General features: G+C 31.2%; 1 long non-coding RNA gene across 1 annotated transcript; it reads right to left on the reverse strand.

The window, feature by feature from the left end:
* Positions 1-2,907: 2,907 nt before the first annotated feature.
* On the reverse strand, positions 2,908-12,310 carry LOC148609148 (uncharacterized). Its single transcript, XR_015914726.1, has 3 exons — positions 12,147-12,310; positions 10,496-10,584; positions 2,908-5,301 (listed from the first exon to the last, which is right to left on the reverse strand). It is a non-coding gene; the product is annotated as an uncharacterized LOC148609148 (long non-coding RNA).
* Positions 12,311-18,705: the final 6,395 nt, after the last annotated feature.

Consider the following 18,705-nt stretch of genomic DNA (forward strand, 5'->3'; position numbering starts at 1 on the left):
CATGACGCAGTCTAAAAGTTAAACGCTCTTCACATAAAGCCGCCATATTTTAAATAATGGAATACCAAAAGTAAATATTGTATCGTAACTGATATTTACTTAACACACTAATTCATTATGAAAAAAAGAATAACACTCTGATTCATTGCAAAAGATGATTCCTGATTTTCTGTAAAAAAAATATATTCTGAAATATCCTTACCAATTCTAAATTTCCGTACTTAAGGTTTTGTTTTGTTTTGCTTTGGTTTGGTTATTTTTCTTTTTGTTTTGTTTTGTTTTGTTTTGTTTTATTTTTTGTTTGTTTGTTTTGTTTTGTTTTGTTTTGTTCTGTTTAATTTTTGTTTTTTAATTTCGTATTTTGTATATTTGTCTAGTGTTTGTTTTGAGTAAAAGAGCAAGAGTCAGGGACTCAGATTGGTCTTTTGTCCACCAACTAAATGATAAAAATCGTGCAATTAACTATATTTGCATTCGTTAAAGGGTGTTAACATTTTATCTACTGAATATATTCCCATGAATATTCATTTGGCTTCTGTGTAATATTATCTCAGTCGATTTCTATAGTGTATATTAATAACAAGATTCAATTCTCCCTCCAAAATACTTGTAACATTAACGTTTACATTCAGGAAAACATGTATTGCTCCTCGTTAGTATTTTACATGCATACCCTTGATACTGTGGTCATTTATTATTATTTTGGTAGTACTAAATTTCGGTTTTTGACATATATATAATTCTGGATTATACTTAATATAATCTTCAACCTTTTTTGTAATTGTGAAACAACATTCAGATATGATTTGAATATAAAACTACATATGATATCATGGTGAAGTTTTGTTGTATAAATCGCTGGATAAATCAATGCAAGTTAATTATTATAAGTGTCAAAAAGTGACAGATAAAACTCAAATATGTAATATTTTACCATTGTATGTTCTTTACCTAAAAACTGACAAATTTCATATTGTAGAATGTCATATCAAATATGGACATTACTGTTTCAAAATACAGAAAGTAAAATAAATCAACTTGTGTAAATGAGAAAAGTACGATCAATTTTACAAATATGATAATGTCAATTAATTATAGAAACAAAGAAATAACTTTTCTGTATTAAAACAGAAATAATCTATCATTATCAATTCTGAGAGAGCCAGCAGTTCACGAGTATGAATGTTTACCGTTGTTTACAAGGAGCTTTCCTGAATTAAATAATCCCATCCATATCACCACAAGTGAAGAATAAATCACACACTGGTCTCTTTCAGCTTTAAACTCATTGCTTATCTTTTGTCTTTACATTTTAACCTTACATTTTCAAAAATATGTAGAGGTAAGGTAATAAAAACATTTCTGTTGTCTCATGTATCATATGCAGGAAAAATTGTTATCTTTTTTTTGGTGGGGAATATTGATATTTTGAAAAAAAAACAAGTTTATCTAAATGCCCTCATGTATTAATATATATTTTTGATATTGAACAAGCTATTTCGTCTATAATATGAACATGAGGATAACAAACATTTCGTAAATTAAACACTAGATACGATTTTGTTTAAGAAAATAAAGCTCATTGATTAACACCACTTTAGATACGTAAACAGATTGGTTTTACTTTTGGTCTCATTTTCGAAATGTATGGCTTTTGTTGAAGCAATGTTTCTCTTTAAAACCCAGAAAACGATGACAAATTCTTACCTTATGTCTTTATGTTATTAATCCATATTTTTTGCTATTTTTCAGAAACAAATATTCATTGGTTTTTAGCAAACAAAAACATCAGCCTCCAATACATGTACAAAGAAACACTAAAATATTCTATTGCATACATGCAGTGAATGGGCGTGGTTAGTTACGTAATAACAATTAATACATGTTTGTTGTGTCTGAGATTTCCATGAAAAAAGTAAGAATAACAACGGAAAATTTTGAATTCTTTACTGAAAACCTTCTCTATCTTGGTTAACTGCACTTTTTAATATTATTTCTGATAAAGGCCATTTTGTGCCACTAGCATTGATAACGACCAAACAAGAACTCAGGATATGTTTAATAAATAAAAATAAAAACAAATTGTGGTTACACGTTACAAGGGTTGTGTAGATGATACATAGTCATATCATTTTATCAAATTAAATAAAATTATTCAAAATTTAAATTTACAATAATTTGAACAACCACAGGAATTAAATATATGAAAGCCATCAACTGTACCTTCATGTTTCTGGGAATAACAAAGAACGGAAATGAAACCAAACGCGAATTGAGCCAGTATTTCTAAAACAACAAAGAGATGCATCGATGCTCTCGATACACGTATATACTGATTGAGTCCTGACTGCGCATTGCTAAAGTTTTCTATGCGTTTTTTGTTTTAGTTTATGTATATTCCTAAGTGTTTTTTTTTCTGTGTATTTCCTTGTTTTATGGTTAACATCTTTTAGTCTTAAAAGTTACCATTGTTACCTCGATATCGCGTCATGTAAAACGAAATGCTATAACGTTAACGTGTACCAGACGATATGGCAATCAGTCTTAGTCTTAGTTTTATCAATGTGGCAAAATATCTCCATTCCGTCACTATTTGTTTAATTTCGCAACAATGTAAATCTTCTATATTATGTTGCAATTTAAAAGACGTAAGTGCAATGAAGATTAGTTTGATGAAGTTAAGTACAAGTATCTCTATGTCCACTCGAAACTCTTAAGTATAGTTAAGCACCCATATTACGCGTAAAAGTATATCTATCACTTACATGTACGATTTTTAACTTTTTTTAAAATATAAAAATAAAAATAAGCTTCAGTTTTGATTCACTACATATCTTATTTATATTACTATTTTAATGAAATACGATTGTCAATTTGCTATTACATATCGTATCTCTGATGCCTTAATCTAAAACATTGGTGCAGCTGCATTTTGCGATCAGAAGTGGTTTTCGTTAACAAAGATTCGTTTGTAACTCGTGTCTTCGAGCTGCTTGATTGTTGCTATGCTATCACCGGATTATACTCACTTGCAAAGTAACGAAAAACACTGGAGGAGAAGGACATGCTTACCATTCCGGAGCGCCTGATTTCACTTTTTTTTTGGGGGGGATTTTTTCATGCTTTTGCATTTGTTCGTTTTTGTTTGGTACTTTTTGTCGGACTTTATATCACTAGTTTATTTGTTTTATGTTTCGTTTTATTCATCTTAAGTTTTCATCTTTGTAATCTGTTATATTCCGTTCACTTCATTGTGCATGAAGGTCATCTTGGTTTCCTGTTTTTACGATAAGGTAATGCACTTTGATTTTTTTATATCTGCTTTGTTCTATTATTTATGCTTCGGTATTATTTTCCAATATTTAAGTGAAATAATGGTTAATTAATTGTAACAATGTTTTAAAACAGACATCCATTGGCACGTGGCTTTGTTTTGGTTATTTAACTGTCGTATTCTTCTGTTTCAGTAAATAATGCTTTAAAAAACGTTTACTCCACTACTTGCTCGATAGTCCACAATATACAGTATACTGTCAAAAGGTTTAAAGTGTCCGATTTCAAAAAGTCGGGGATCGTATGATTCTTTCTCCTTTCATATCGTTTGGAACACGACTATGAATTTGGAAATAATTCCTTCCTCGCAAGGAAATATTGAACCAAAATATAACATATAGCAGCAGGCTCAATGCATGATATCAATGGTCTACCTGTCTAGGAAATGTTTTAAATAGAAAACACATGATTTGTCCAAGTTAACCACAAAAAAGCAATACCATTTACAATTAATGTTTTTATGCATTCTCATATAACAGTTTTATAATGATATGGTTATATTAACCCAGTGGTATTTTAACAGAAACCGCTGTTCAGTATGACTTTTGAAAATTTGTTAAGACTTTAACTTTACCCATACAGGAATATGCACTTTATTTTGTGGAAAAGTCATGAACAGATATTGTGAACAATAGTTGTATCGGTCTGTGAAGCTGATGGGATGGCTACATTTGTGTGTCGTTCATTAATATTTACACTTCAACCAATTGATGGAATTTTTTCAATCGGACTTCCATTAAGATCAGAAAGTTTTTTTTTATATCTTTATTGTAAGCTTGAGGAAGTTCTTCGCCAAACCCATAACAGACCTCCCGCAGTCATTTGAGTATGTAAAGCAAGTGTAAAATATTTTGCTAACACGCTGATTTTGCTATAGTCAACAGTTACTGTTGCGAACTAAGTACATTAAAATTTACTTTTACATTTGGTATTTTTAGCTAAGTGAACGTTTCAGACTTTGCGATGCGTGTAAAATCTATCTTTATATCTGTAGGTAATTACGTTCTACGGAACGCCGCGCACTCTACTCCCAACCAAGGTGCTACTTAATATTTCAAAACATTAAAGGCATATGAAACAGCATGAGTTTTATTAAGAAAACGCTTCCGAATAAAGCATGAGTTACAACTCATTACCCCTCTGTTGCGGACCGTGTGACTTTTATGCTTTCTTAAAAGGATCATAGGTGATTAGTGATATTACGTCAATATTCCTCGATGGACGTAATAGGGTTATAATGATCAAACGTTTTACGGGCTGTTGAGTTGTGCATTTTTTCTTTGATGTTCCTCCATTGTCCAATGATATTTTTACCACCCGGGAGGTATCAGTATTGCAACCAGGGACAAGAACTCTAGACATTAAATCTTGTTTTTTTTTTTTTCTTCATTCTATCTTTATTTATATTCTATGATGGATTGTTTTGAACGATTGTTTACACTTGTTATCACAGCTTCATCGGTACAAATCAATCTAGAAATCAATTAAGCAATTATTCAACGAGAAAATAAGAGATTACCTCAAAAACTTCCAATTATATATAAACTCACTGAAAACAATTCAAGTGCGTGGATTGTTTAAAGTTTAGAGTTTCTACATGTTTTTTTTTAAATATATGTGATGTGAATAAAACGCTGAGGGAAAGTGGAAAATAATAATTGCTGCCAGGAAAATGAGTTGGTATTTTATAAAATCACCGTCCATATATTTCAACACAAAGATGTTTTAATTTTTTTTCTATTTTTACATTGGTTATTATAGCCAAGGATAATGTGTTACTCTGTCTTATCATTGTTATTATAGCCAAGGATAATGTGTTACTCTGTCTTATCATTGGTTATTATAGCCAAGGATAATGTGTTACTCTGTCTTATCATTGTTGTTTTGATTTGTAATTATATTTGAAAGATCCCAGGCCTTTCTCGTTTTCTTTACGATAATTTGCTTCGCCAAAGTACAAAATCCTGTCTAAAATAATAAATAAAGTAATAAACAGATTTATTTTCAAAGAGCTATTAATACGGATTATGGTAAAGTATAAAAGTACTTCTAAAATTGAAATCTCTATTCTCCAGATTTCCTAAAATTGTTGAAATAAAAATAAATGATTGATTGATTATTGGGGTTTAACGCCCGAGCAGCAATATTTCAGCTACATTCAAGCGGTGAACATGAAAGGGATGATAAAATAGACATAAAATGATGATGAGGATGAAATGAAAAAAAGGATGGGACACAAGGATAATAGGGTCGAAACATTTTGATTGCAAGATAAAAGGGAGGGATGGGTAGGGTCGGACAAAGGTTCCTGCTCCTATCGAATACCACAGCAGGGTACTTTAACGTGCGAGGAACGTGGCATCTTTCCCAACATGGTGCCCCACTATGGTTTGCGGTCAGGTTTACCGTATTATAGCCTGACAACCCCAGCCTGTAACACGCCAGGAGTACCCCATTCCACCACCTGGCCACACATCCCAGTTGCTCTGTGGGCAGAGCGCCTAGCCCCCGGCTAGGTATCTGAGCACTATTTGGTCGCCTTTTACGACAAGCTTAGCGCAGCTGTAGGCCTATTCTTTTGACACCCGAACCTGCCCGGGTGAAATAAAAATAAAGAAATGGTGCCTATGGTCTGTGTGAATTAATTTTTTCTTTTATGCCTTTCACAACATTGGTGTTTAACTTAACTTTTGGAGTTGCGTCTACCACATTATTATTTACAAGTATATACACTTAGAGACAACACAAATCATGTTTTTTATCACAAATGTATTAAGTAAAATAAATAATTCATCTTTCAAATGTTAAATTTTGATGTGTAAAGAGTTACTCACTCAGTAGTTGTTAATATTGATACACCAAAAAAATACAGGAATAACAGTGAAAAATACGCAAGACAATCCACTAAAACAATAACAATGAGGACGTAAGAGTGAGCAAATTTGCGTTTATCCTCTGATAGAATTAGCTTGAACTTAAACATTTAACGTTGTTTGTAAAATAACGTATCATTATTATGGAACTTCAAGATTCCATTGCAGTAAGTGCGCATCTAAATAAGGCCATTATGAGTCAATCAGTTGTATTTACAATATTAAGTATGTTTCTTTTTGTATAACGAGGGCTCTTGTTATGACGGTCAGGAACAGTATATATTGTTTGAAATTGTGTAAATCTTAATTTTTTTCTTTCCAAAATGTGTATACGTTTTAACAAAATATTTTTAGGGCAGGAACGTCCGTGACGTCCGACGTATTTAATTCTTTGTAATATCATGAAAGGCTCAAATCCTTCTTTCGTATGTGGTGGTTGTAGGAAGTGATGTCACCAGGTCTTTTAACACAGTCGACCAGCGTGCGTTATAGCAGGTCTCGCAGATTCCCATTGATAGAGACATCTGCGATAAAACAACAAAGCAATGAAATTATCAATACTGAGTACAAATAGTTCCGTCCCTAATAGGCACAGCCTAACTAAATATTAACTTTTGCATTTGGATTTAGATCTTTTTTTCTTTCTCATCTTTGAGACATGATTATTTATACATTTTATAGATCTTGATGTTCTTTAACTTGATTGTGCCTTGATAAAGGATATGAAATCTTAACCTTGGATATATGAGCTATATCTGTTTTGCACTCTCATCGGTGTAAGACTTTTTTTACAACATGAAAGACAACCAGTCAATACGATCATTTTCTATAAAATATATACAAACACTAGATATCTTTATAAAAAAAAAACATTCATTCAGAAGGTTCCCCCTACAATATTGATAATAAAAAGTATATATCAAGAGAGATTTAACTAAATATACTAATGTAGTAATGATGTCATGGACTTCACCCTATCACTGCAAACATATTGTGAAGTATTAATTTCGAATTTCAATACCATTTATTTACATCGTTTTCAACGTTTAAAACAATTTTTTCACTTCCTTGTTAAGAGTGGGCGGATCCAAAGCACTGTAAAGGTGTCATCACATTGCATGTTTCTTACATATTTAAATGTGAATACCCCCAAAATATGCAATAATTGCCACACCTGTAATTATTCTAAAAACACATATGGTTAAGGAGTGCATTGCTATTTTCATTGAATTTTAATTGGCATTTGTTTTATTTTTGGGATATATCACTTGATTAAGTGAGTTTTAATTTAAAATATAACTAGGGAATGTCTTTAGAGATTTTCACATTTAATGATGTTTATGATTACATTTCACAGTCACTTTTTTATTCATATGCAACTGTAAATGTCAAGTACTTTCTTTTATTTATCGCAGTATGGGTTATTTGTGCTTTTCCTCTCCTACTATGGAAATTACGATTAATTTATTCTGTAACACATAAAGGTCTTAATTAAAAACAAACATTCTTATAAATTTTTTAAGTCAATTTCCAGATCTTTTGAGACAAACATAAAGAATTTCTAAATTAATTCAAGAAAATAACTTTTTGTAAATTGTACATCATTAAAATATCCTTGAAAAGTTTTTATTTCTTTTTCTTACTTAGAATGTAGATTATTTAGTGTTACTTGCAAAATTACAAATCGTAATGTATGGATTTTAATGGATTATTTTCTACAGTGTAAAGGTCGACTTAATTACAGAATTTTCTGCTGTGCAGAGAATATTACATTCGTTACATGAATGTGATGTTGCTCTGTAACTAGTGAATAAGAAGATCTTGAATATTAAAATTTTCTGTGGTCGGAAATTACTTAATCCTTTCTTTGACTCTACAAAATGCTTTATGGAAAGTTGAAAAGGTGTTGACTTAAAGAAAAATTGCTTAAATCCCTCCCATATAAGTGAATTAGTTCTAAATTCAAAACTTTTAATCCTCCATCAAAAGACGTCTACATAGTGTTGGAATCTCATTATAATGTAAAAAGTCCGTCTCTTTGAAGTTAATATTGATGGTTTTTAATCACATTTTAGATATGTGAAGTCTTGCATACATTATATAATTTAAGACCTAATTGTCTCTTTTTAAAACGATGCGACAAAATATTAAAGACTTATTTTATGTACATCTAAAAATGAAAATAAGTAAGAAACAGGAAAACTATACAACACATTTATCTTGCTCATTAGAAAACTTTTGGAGGTAATCATGTCTAATAAATATTTTGAAATAAACAAAATGGAGAAAATTTGAATATCATTGGCATAATAGAAGTGCTACATTGTGTTTAATTTTCATCCAGCGATACATGGCAAAACAATGTACATCAAACGTTTGCTTGACATTTTGTCACATTTATGTTTGTTTATTTTTGAAATATTATGACTGAATAAAATGGACTAAATGCGAACTATAACTTAACTTTGACAAACAAATTATGAAAGTACCAACAAAAACAATTAAAAGGGACCTCATGGTTCAAAACTTTTGCATAGATAAAAATGTACAGATGATAAATTATTAATATCGATAAAAGTTTGAAAAATAAACATTTCATTTATTTTGAGCATGTTGCATTATTAGTTATAACTGATTTACTAACAGCAAAATAAAACAAAGATGGCGTCTTCTCGTTCGAAAGACTTGAAGTCAACGAAGCTTATTAGATAAAAATAAAAGGTAAAACAGTGGAAACCAGCAAAGTTGTTGCCCTCTCGTCCATGTTTTGCAAAGAAAAAGAAAAATGATAAAGTATCACGAATATAAAAAACTTCAAATGCTTCAGTTCATTTCTTTTCTGGGCCTCATTTATGGAAGAAATGTTTTATTTTGTTCTATATTAGAAATGAACGTGAAATTACAAATTTTATATTTTTTTTAAATTCAATATACAGATTTGAGTTGAATTCACAGACGCATAATTTATCTTAAATATCAACAACATACGTTAATACAGAAATATATATGATATTTCCTTGATAATGACCTATAATAAAGCACAAATCAATGTTAAAGTGGTGGCAACAAAGATTCTTCATATTGTCATTCATGCTCTTCCTATAGATGCATGTCAAGAGAAAAGAAAAGAAGCGCTAGTTCATTTTCTATTTTTGGAGTATTTCAAAACTACTGTTCCGTGTCAACATTCGTTTTTTAAACATTTTATGTACATTGGTTTTGCTTTGCTTATAATAATCCGTTTGCATAATTAAATCCTATGTAGATAAAACTGTTTAGCAAAATTGTTTAAAATCTGACATGCTCTAAAGGCATTTATTTGGATGCACTATTCTATTTCTGTGAAAGGTTCTAAACGATACTATCTTGGAAAAAAGTCTTAGCTACCATTTTATTTGTGTTCTTGATTTTCCATGCATGGCACAATCATATTGGTTCAATTTAGATTTTATACAATTTCAAACACCCTTAGTTAATCCCGATTTTGATAAAACTGTGTGTTAGAGGGCAAAAACCACAACGGCCATATGGCCACGAGAGCAAGTCAATCGTATGATGAAATCCTTGGACGTTCATGACAATAAAAATTTCTTTCATACAACCAGCTAAGAGATGGTGAGCCACTTCAAACATGCTAATTAAATGATATAAAATATAATGTAAAACAGTTTTAAAAGATGAAGAAATAATATTTGACTAGCAATAAATGAATCGTTTAAAATATATCAGTGGGTTCCATGATTTTATTTATCTCTAACCTGTAAAAATATATCTCCTGCAGTGGATTGTTTAAGTGTCAATACGAGTATTAAAGTTTTCTGTCCTTGCCATCTTTCCTCTTATGCAAAACACGCAAAACCCATGACATTTTTCTAACAACTATTTAATCATTTATACTTAGACAACTTTGAAGAACTCCTTAAAAATGAGGTCTTAAAAAATCTCACAATTATGATAAAAAAAATATCTCCAGGAAGGTTTTTTTTGCGGGACGCACTAAGACAAGATTATATAGATTATACCTAAACAATGATAAGATGTTTTGTTTGTTTCTTAGGGTTTAACGTCCGAGCAGCAATATTTCAGCTATATTCAGACGATGAACATGAAATGGATGATAAAATGAGCATGAAATGATGATGAAATGAAAAAAGGGATGGGACACAAGGATAATGGGGTCGACAAATTTTGATTACCACTGGAAATAGGGAGAGGTGGGTAGGGTCGGGCAATTTAGGCTCCACATGAAATTACTATTTGTTACAACGAGTGATGACACTTGTACTTACCCTACCGGTGCATTTGACCCATGATTTATAAATCTGTCTACGCGCTTCCATTTTTAATGTGTTTGATGTTTCTGCCTCTAGTTTTTTTCCTACAATATAATGTTAACTGGAATCCATGGTTGCCATTGATTTTACTTTTAGTAAAAAAGCTAAATGAAACACATACTAAATATATTATTAAAAACTTCGAAAAAAAAGTTCCACATTCAAAACAAAATAGTCAACTCAAAACAAATACTTCCAGATTCATTTATGAACAGCGTTAATTAAACAAAAAATGATCTTTAGTAAGGAAGCTCATTAATTCATTAAGGTTTACAATGTATTTGAGTTTCTGTACATGCCATCATTTCCAATACATATTCTGATTTTCTAACATCATTAGATGTATGAACTAGTTTACTGCTTGGTAAACATTAATGCTGTGGACCTCACAAAACGCATGATAACATAATTTGTCACTAAATTTTAAGAAAGGGCAAATGAAGGGACATCGGTCTATCATGATGCCCTCCTGGGCAAGTATAATCATTAACACCAACAAAGTACCATATGGTTGGTGTAAAATGATGACCCCCGTCCCGACCTTAGCACCTGACGTTAAAATTATGGCAAAATAGTTTTTTATGTCTTATTTTCATAATTTATTATATGGCCATAATGTGTGGTATACAACATGTCACTTTATATATCTCGATTGTCGGATAAGGAAAATGTCAGAATAACAAATTGACCGAGAACATGTACATTATTCTTCTTTAAGGTGTTGCTTTGTACACCTGGTAACATAAACAAAAATATCACTTTGTGACAATAATGTCTTTTTTGTTATATTATATTTACAAGTTATAAATGCAAAATGTAGACAATTGCAAACTTATTTCGCTCATGATATGAACAAGCCTTTAATACTATTTGGCAAATTAAGAAAAAAGTTATGGCATTTATATTTGACATGGGACATATGAGGGTAGATTTACGACCACACATAATAAAAGTTTGATTTATTACACTGTAATGTAATATACAGTGGAAGTATGACTTCAAGAGTGAAACCTACAATCAGTACGAAAAACTCTCTCAATTTGATTTACAATTAAACATAATAAAGAAAATAAAGAAAAGTACTTTTAATCCAGAACTCAGTAGTTTATTTGCCAAGTTCAAGATCAATGTTAATGTAATTTAGGTAGATCAAACCTATTACACAAAGCATTTTTTATGTCATCTTGCACAATCATACAGAAGTGTGTATTTTAAATGAGCAAATATTGTTTAATTTGATGTAAAAGTGCCCTTCAATTGTTTGGCATAAAACTATATATTTAAAAATTACAAACATATACTCTAAAAAGCCTCTTTTAAGGAGGAGAAAGTTGGCGGGAAAATGATCTATAGAGTTTGATGACCTATGGTTTTTGTATTAAAATTTTACAGTACTTTTGAATTCGTTAATAGTCAACTTTGGGAAAAATATATTTACTAAAGATATTAGGTATAATGTACCCTAACTGACATTATACACTTCTCTAGAACTTGATATTGACGATTAGACTGCTAAGACAAGATTAGCTGCCGATAGTTTAAATTCGGACAAATATAAATGCCATTTTGGTAATGATTAGCCACTTTCAAATGTAATTGATCTGACCTTCAGAAAATAGCACGGCCGATGTCTTGGTACCAGTACCGCATTGCATATCCCTCAGCGGGTGTACTTCAAAACAAGGAAGGTATAAAAATGAAGTGTGTTTTCTTTTTGCGTCTTTACAAACTAGTGTTTTGTCAAAAGATATGAATAATGACTTGTAAAAAAGGGCACGCATAACACTCAAGATGACAAACTTTTTATTAAGAAAATTATAAAACAAAAAAGTTCCACAGAAAATGTTATGTTTGATGTGTGCAAAACGAAAGTGAAAGTAGAAGAAATGGCTATTTATAGCTTATATTTAAGACTACTTTTACTGTCTAATCTTCGTGCACTCAACCTACTTTTTTGCGGGAAATGAATTTTTCACTTGTCCTTAGAAATGCTACATAAGTGAAAGTTTTATTGAATCAATTTACATTTTTCTTAAATCCTAAAGAAGTTTATGGGGATATCAATGAGATACTGAGACCAAGTTAACTCTCACACTCCCGTAGTACCAGAATTCCCTCCTGGATTTAGGATCGTAAATGTGTGCGTTTTGTTTTTTATATTGGTTGTTTTTGTTGTTTTATGGTCTACGATTTATGTTGATATATTCCCGGCGATGCCTTGTCAAAGGATTTCCCTTCGTCTACCACTTGACATTTTCTGAGGAACTCGTTTCTAGAAAAGCAGAGGATATTTACCATACCGATGCACCGGTTCCATGCTCCCAGGTTTTTAGTGGATTACGAGTTGCTCATTTGTTTTTGTTGCTTTGTAAGTATTATTTTGGTTGTTTTATGTTGTTTGGTGTTGTGTGTCTGTTTATCCATGTCTGATCTTTGTCCCTGGATTACATTCTTTTGATTTCCGCTAGAATCTTGATTCCTTTGAATTTCCTTTGATTATTTCCTTTGATTATCCTTTGTACGTTTTGGTAGTATTACTTCTTCTGTTCAACGGAGTTAGATTGAAGTGTTTGTCACTGTAGAAGTTGACAGTATTTAATTTTAAACATGATTATTAACATGAAAAAAAAACTGTAGATTATACTTGAAAAGACGCAAGGCGACCTTTGTCAAATCTAAATTTTGGTTTTCACTATGTATAATTGGAGCACAAACGTTAAGACATATGTTTCTTTTTTCATCAGGAAAAGACTCTCACTCAATTCATAAATTCTATGCACTCCAAACATTTTTTTCAAATTTTTATATCCTCATAAGAACAATCGTCCAATTAATTAGTTAGAAGCTGAATTTATTTCATCAGTCGATGCTGTTTTGTTGATATGATAAAAGTTTAAAGGTTTCTTATAATTGCGATACAGAGTTTGTCTCAGCCAACTTACTGCATTATCGTCTTTTGTCTCTGTTCTGATTTTTGTTTAAAACAAAGTATGCATATCCTACTGATGCTCCTGATCCAGTCTATTCAGGTTTTGATGTCGTTGTTTCGTATGTTGTCCATCGTAACTTAATTATCGTATTTCGCCTTTTATGGCATTTGTACAAAATAATTTCATGCACACACTACCGGTGCATGTAGTCCATTTTACAAGTCTTTGGTCGTTGTTTGATGATTTACATTTTTTTGTGTGTGTTTTGATATCTTTATTTTGTATGCTGTCTGTGCCAACTTAAGTAAAAGGTTTCTGTTTCATTACGTCTTCGTTTTCTCTTTATGGTACTTCACCTTACTTTTTCAAGTTGATGTATCCTTTGTTTTCCATAATTTTGTTTAGAATTGAACTTTGTGTATGTGTATTCTAAGCAATATATTAAAAATTAAGTTGATTTCAATTCGACATGAGTTCTTAAGATATGTATATCCACAGTAATATAGTAGACTGAAATACTCCTGAAAAGTTTAATAGATGATAAATGATTGCAAGCCGTTTATTCTTATTTTAATCAACCTAATTCTTGATGAGAATAGGACGATATTTATGGTTGATTCTCCTACTCGGACTATGATGACATATTATAACTTTTGTGAATAGCATTCGTTATGTAACAAAGCACCTGTATTCCTGTTTTGTTTTCTTGAAAGAGTGTAAATTTTCAATCCAAAGACATTTTGTCAGATGGAATCAAATGCTTATGTGAAAAATGAAATACCCAGGCCACAACCCACCAAAAGAGAAAACCAGTGCTTTAATATAAATAAATCTTGTATAGCGGGTGTCGCAAAAACTTGAAATCATGACAATAGAGAGACAACTCGGAGGCATCAAACTTCCAGTTCATAGCCAAATTGTGAAAATTGTAATGTACATACACAACATGTTTAACTAACAGAGTAAAATACCATACATAAAACTACATATAAAAACAAGGACTGAACATACCCATGAGTTGGAAGTTTATTTGACAGTACCATTGTTCTACAAAGATAGTCCGTGTTCATAACGGCAGTTTTGTGAAATTATACTCCAAGAAGATAATATGGGTATACTGTCATAAAGAAAGGAAATATTTATAATTTGAAAGTAAAAATCATCACGTTTGTCATACAAACTTCGGTTTTAAACGTCAAGCCATCATGAGTTTATAAATAAAAATTTAGGTATGAAGCAGAGGTAATATCAGTTGTCTCTTCAAATCATCAAATGCAAGTATTGTTTTTAAAGTAGTAGTATTAAAAGATGATACTAGTAAACATCATATATATAACGGAAACTGAAATTGTAGGATTGGACCACTCGATTATATTCCCTGTAGTAGCCCACAAACTAAGAAAATTAGCCTCATGTAATTGAAAAACAGACCGAGCAAGAATGATGCACAATCTATTCCTCTAAACATTCCAATGATGTCCTCCAAATTCCACAAAAAATGATTTAAAATTTATGTATTGTCCAAATGTGATAGATAATAATATAAAGTAACATTTAATATATTTTGTATGTTGCCTCTCTGTTCCTCTACATTTGTGTTTAAAGTCTTTAAACATAAGTATATGCAAAAAAAAACATTTAACTTGAAACTGATTTTTTAGGTGATAGTGTATTATTGGCGACCCATTTGTTACTTATCTAAGAATGGTAATCCATGTAGGAATCATCACGAACTGAGTAAAGAAGAATGTACTGCATAGGACATTTATTGACTTTGTTGTACATTGCCGCGCAGATTTAACTCGTATCGATAAATATTAAATATAGGAAATAATCACCTTTAATGACAAATAAGACCTTTAGAAGGTTTATAAGTAAGGCGTAGAACAGTTCTTATAAAACGCTTTATCTAAACATTACTCAAAGCGCTGTACATAAAATACATTTTGATAACATTCATTACAATAGAAAAAAAACAGAAGAAATATACAAATATAAAAATTCAATAAAAGAGAAAAGTATAATCAAGTCAAAAATTAAGTCACATATATCAATATTGAAAGTGAAAGCATTAACATAAGGAAGAACAATATAAATAAGATGAATAGAATTATAAATACATTACCAAAAAATCACGATTTAAAGAAAATTAAATAAAAATTGAAAAAAAAATCCCGGTCTTCATATCATCATTATATTTTTGTCGAGCATTACCATTTAAGTAGAATTTTCCAAATCTACAAATGACATTTTGATTAAACTTGGGTTAGTCAATGTTTTTGACTTTAGAGAAGATGGTGCGAGTGCGCTTTGCTTCCCACGTGTTGAATTATCTTACATGACCATACAGTGCACACTGAAGATGTTTGCATCCATACATAAACAACGCTTTACCAACTTAACGTCTATGTTCTCGGAATGTACTTTATAAACAAAATGAGAAATTGTGTTTGTTTACATGGTTCTCTTTTCAGCTGTTAAAGTGTTTTTAAATGTGTCTTTCTTGGTGCCAGAATTGTGGTATATCCCCAAAACATACCCACTTTCTTACATGGATGCATATATATTTAGTTTTCAACAATTCCCAACCAGCTCCTGTGAGAATTTTACGAAATTATTTTTACGTTACTTAAGGATTGTTTTTAATTTTGGACCAGGTTATGAGAAATAACCAACTTTAGGACTGCTTACGTTTCATGAACTAGGAAACGATTTATGACCAAGCGTAAACTTCCCTAAAGTATATTTTAATTTCTAATCGATTAAAGTAAAAATAACTGTCCCTTTTTCAACGCCTTATTATGTTTAGAATTATTTGAATTACGGACTGCGGACCGATTGACGTTAATGACGCCACATTACCAAATTAGTTGATAAAAAACTGATCTTGCCCTGATGTGAAATAAACATTCACATTAAATTATATACTGTCAAATGACTTTATCATGTCTACCAACAATGCAGCTAAACTGTGCATATAACAAATAATTGCTAGAAAAAAAACAATGTCTAGGTTTTTTGGAAAAATTATTTTTTGATGAAGACAGCGCGAATGTCTATTACGCAATAAGCAGTTTGTTTCTAGGAAATATAACGAGAATAGGTATGGTGTATATGTCAAAGAGACAACAACCCCAACTCGATGAAAATGACAGCCCAAAGCCAAGCAATGATCGTTAATGGAGCTGGCACAAAAACATCATTATAGACAGGTGCAGCCAGTGAGTTGACCATACATACTCAAATAACATAAAATAAATTATAGGTGAAAACGAAATAAGACATACAGATCCAAGAGTTAGGACAGGCGCAAAAATGCGACGGGGTTACAGTACTTTTGCGTGATCACAACCATCCACCTTTAAAATCAATCTAGCCATTGTGGAAAATATTACAACGGAAATAAAGAAACTGAATATAACTTACACAAATGTACTAACTAAGAACTAACTCCAGACCAGTTTAACCCTACAAAAAGTTATGTCCCCATCATATGTAAGTATATTGAGCTTATTTGTTCAAATCCCTGGTGACTTTTAAAACAATACCACTGTTTTCTTTTACATTATTATGGTACCATCTATTGAAAGATACCTTGTCATACATTTTTTGATTGCATGTTTGACTTATAAATATCTTATTTTGGTGGAAGTGATGCAGTAGTATATTGATGAGTTATTTCTATCTTAAAATACTACAAAAGAACGATTGAAGAGGCCTGGTTAAGCATCTCTTATCTTGGGAATCTGTTTTTTTCTATTTTTTTTCTAAAATGTGCTTTTTCTTTTTAAAAGATTTCATATCAATAGGGGTGATATAATTGTTACAAAAATTTCTAGATGTAGACACTCTGTAGACATGATGGGTTAGGATGGCGGACATTTTCACATGTTCATAGTGCTTACATTTACTATTTGTTTCTTTTTGGAAAGGCATTAGGATCAGAAGAGATTGTTTCGTAAAGAGATGATATTGCGTTTTATGGTGAATGTATCTTTGAAGAGTTTTTTATTTGAAAGGCGGTCTCACTTTTGATCAGAGGAACTGCTTTTGTGATTGCTAACACTTCGTTCTACAGAGTTTTGGAAATGTGATCTAATCGTGGAATTGTAAGGGGCGAGTTTTGTGCATGGTGATGGTATAATTAAACAAAAGGTACTCATGTTCTTACTGTCAACTGGATTACACTGTTTATCGGCAGTGCTATGTTGTATTAATAACTATCGGGTAAACAGTTTGTTCAGACAACACACCTTCTAATTAGAACTTTAAACTCCTGAATGGCCTGTTACGTTTCTATTACTATTACATAACAGAAAACACCTATTGACCAAAATACATTACTCTACAACAGTGACTAAGTACCCTTATCAACTGAAGTTATGCTAAAATTTGTCTCTCTTAGATAGAGTATAAAGGAGAACTGTTTTTTGACCAAAAATCTTTTAATTTTCTTTATTTTTTAAGTATGAAAACTTGAAAACCATTCCAGAATCAATTTTATAAGCCGACTCTATATACAACATTGGAAAACTAATTTCCAATGTTTAGGATGTCGTAAATCGTGAAAGGAATACATGACCATTTTACAGCTCCATATCTGCATTCAGGTCAGCCATTACTTGACAATAATGCCTATGTATACATCATATCTAACCAAATGAACTTGGAATCCAATCTGTTGCAGAGCAATGCGTGTGATCTGCGCACAGATTTTGTAAATCTCATTGTAATAACATAATTTTTTGATATTATTCATATTAAGATTTCAATATACATTTTTCTACATTGACGGCGTGTGTGGTTAATCTAGGTATAATAACGAATTTTACTCCATATTGGGTATGATGATGTTATATTAATGTATTCGTCCTTAGTTTGAAGCACCATGGGAATGGTATCCTTGTTCCAAACACTATTATAATTAAATCAAGATTACAAACAAGACTAAGAATAAGCGATTGTGGTTTTTGGTAGGAAATTATTCCTGGTTTTGAAGTCATATAAGCTGAAAATTGTTGCCAAATCGTTTTGTCCTTGTTGTCGGGTTCAATTAAAACTTTGCATAGTTCTGAGTCACCGAGTAAGTCTAAATTGTCCAGTAAGATTGTATAGCATACTGTGTAAAATATTTGTTTAAGTTTCGTCCCTGTCAATGATGATCAGACATCTGTTTGATTAAAACCTGCTACTTCTGTATTTCTTGAGGGGGGTGTTGTGATCAAAAAGAAAATA

The sequence above is a fragment of the Perna viridis genome, chromosome 8 (assembly GCF_037379345.1).
Source record: "Perna viridis isolate PV_CMFRI_1.1 ecotype Kerala chromosome 8, ASM3737934v1, whole genome shotgun sequence".
Taxonomy (NCBI): Eukaryota; Metazoa; Mollusca; class Bivalvia; order Mytilida; family Mytilidae; genus Perna; species Perna viridis.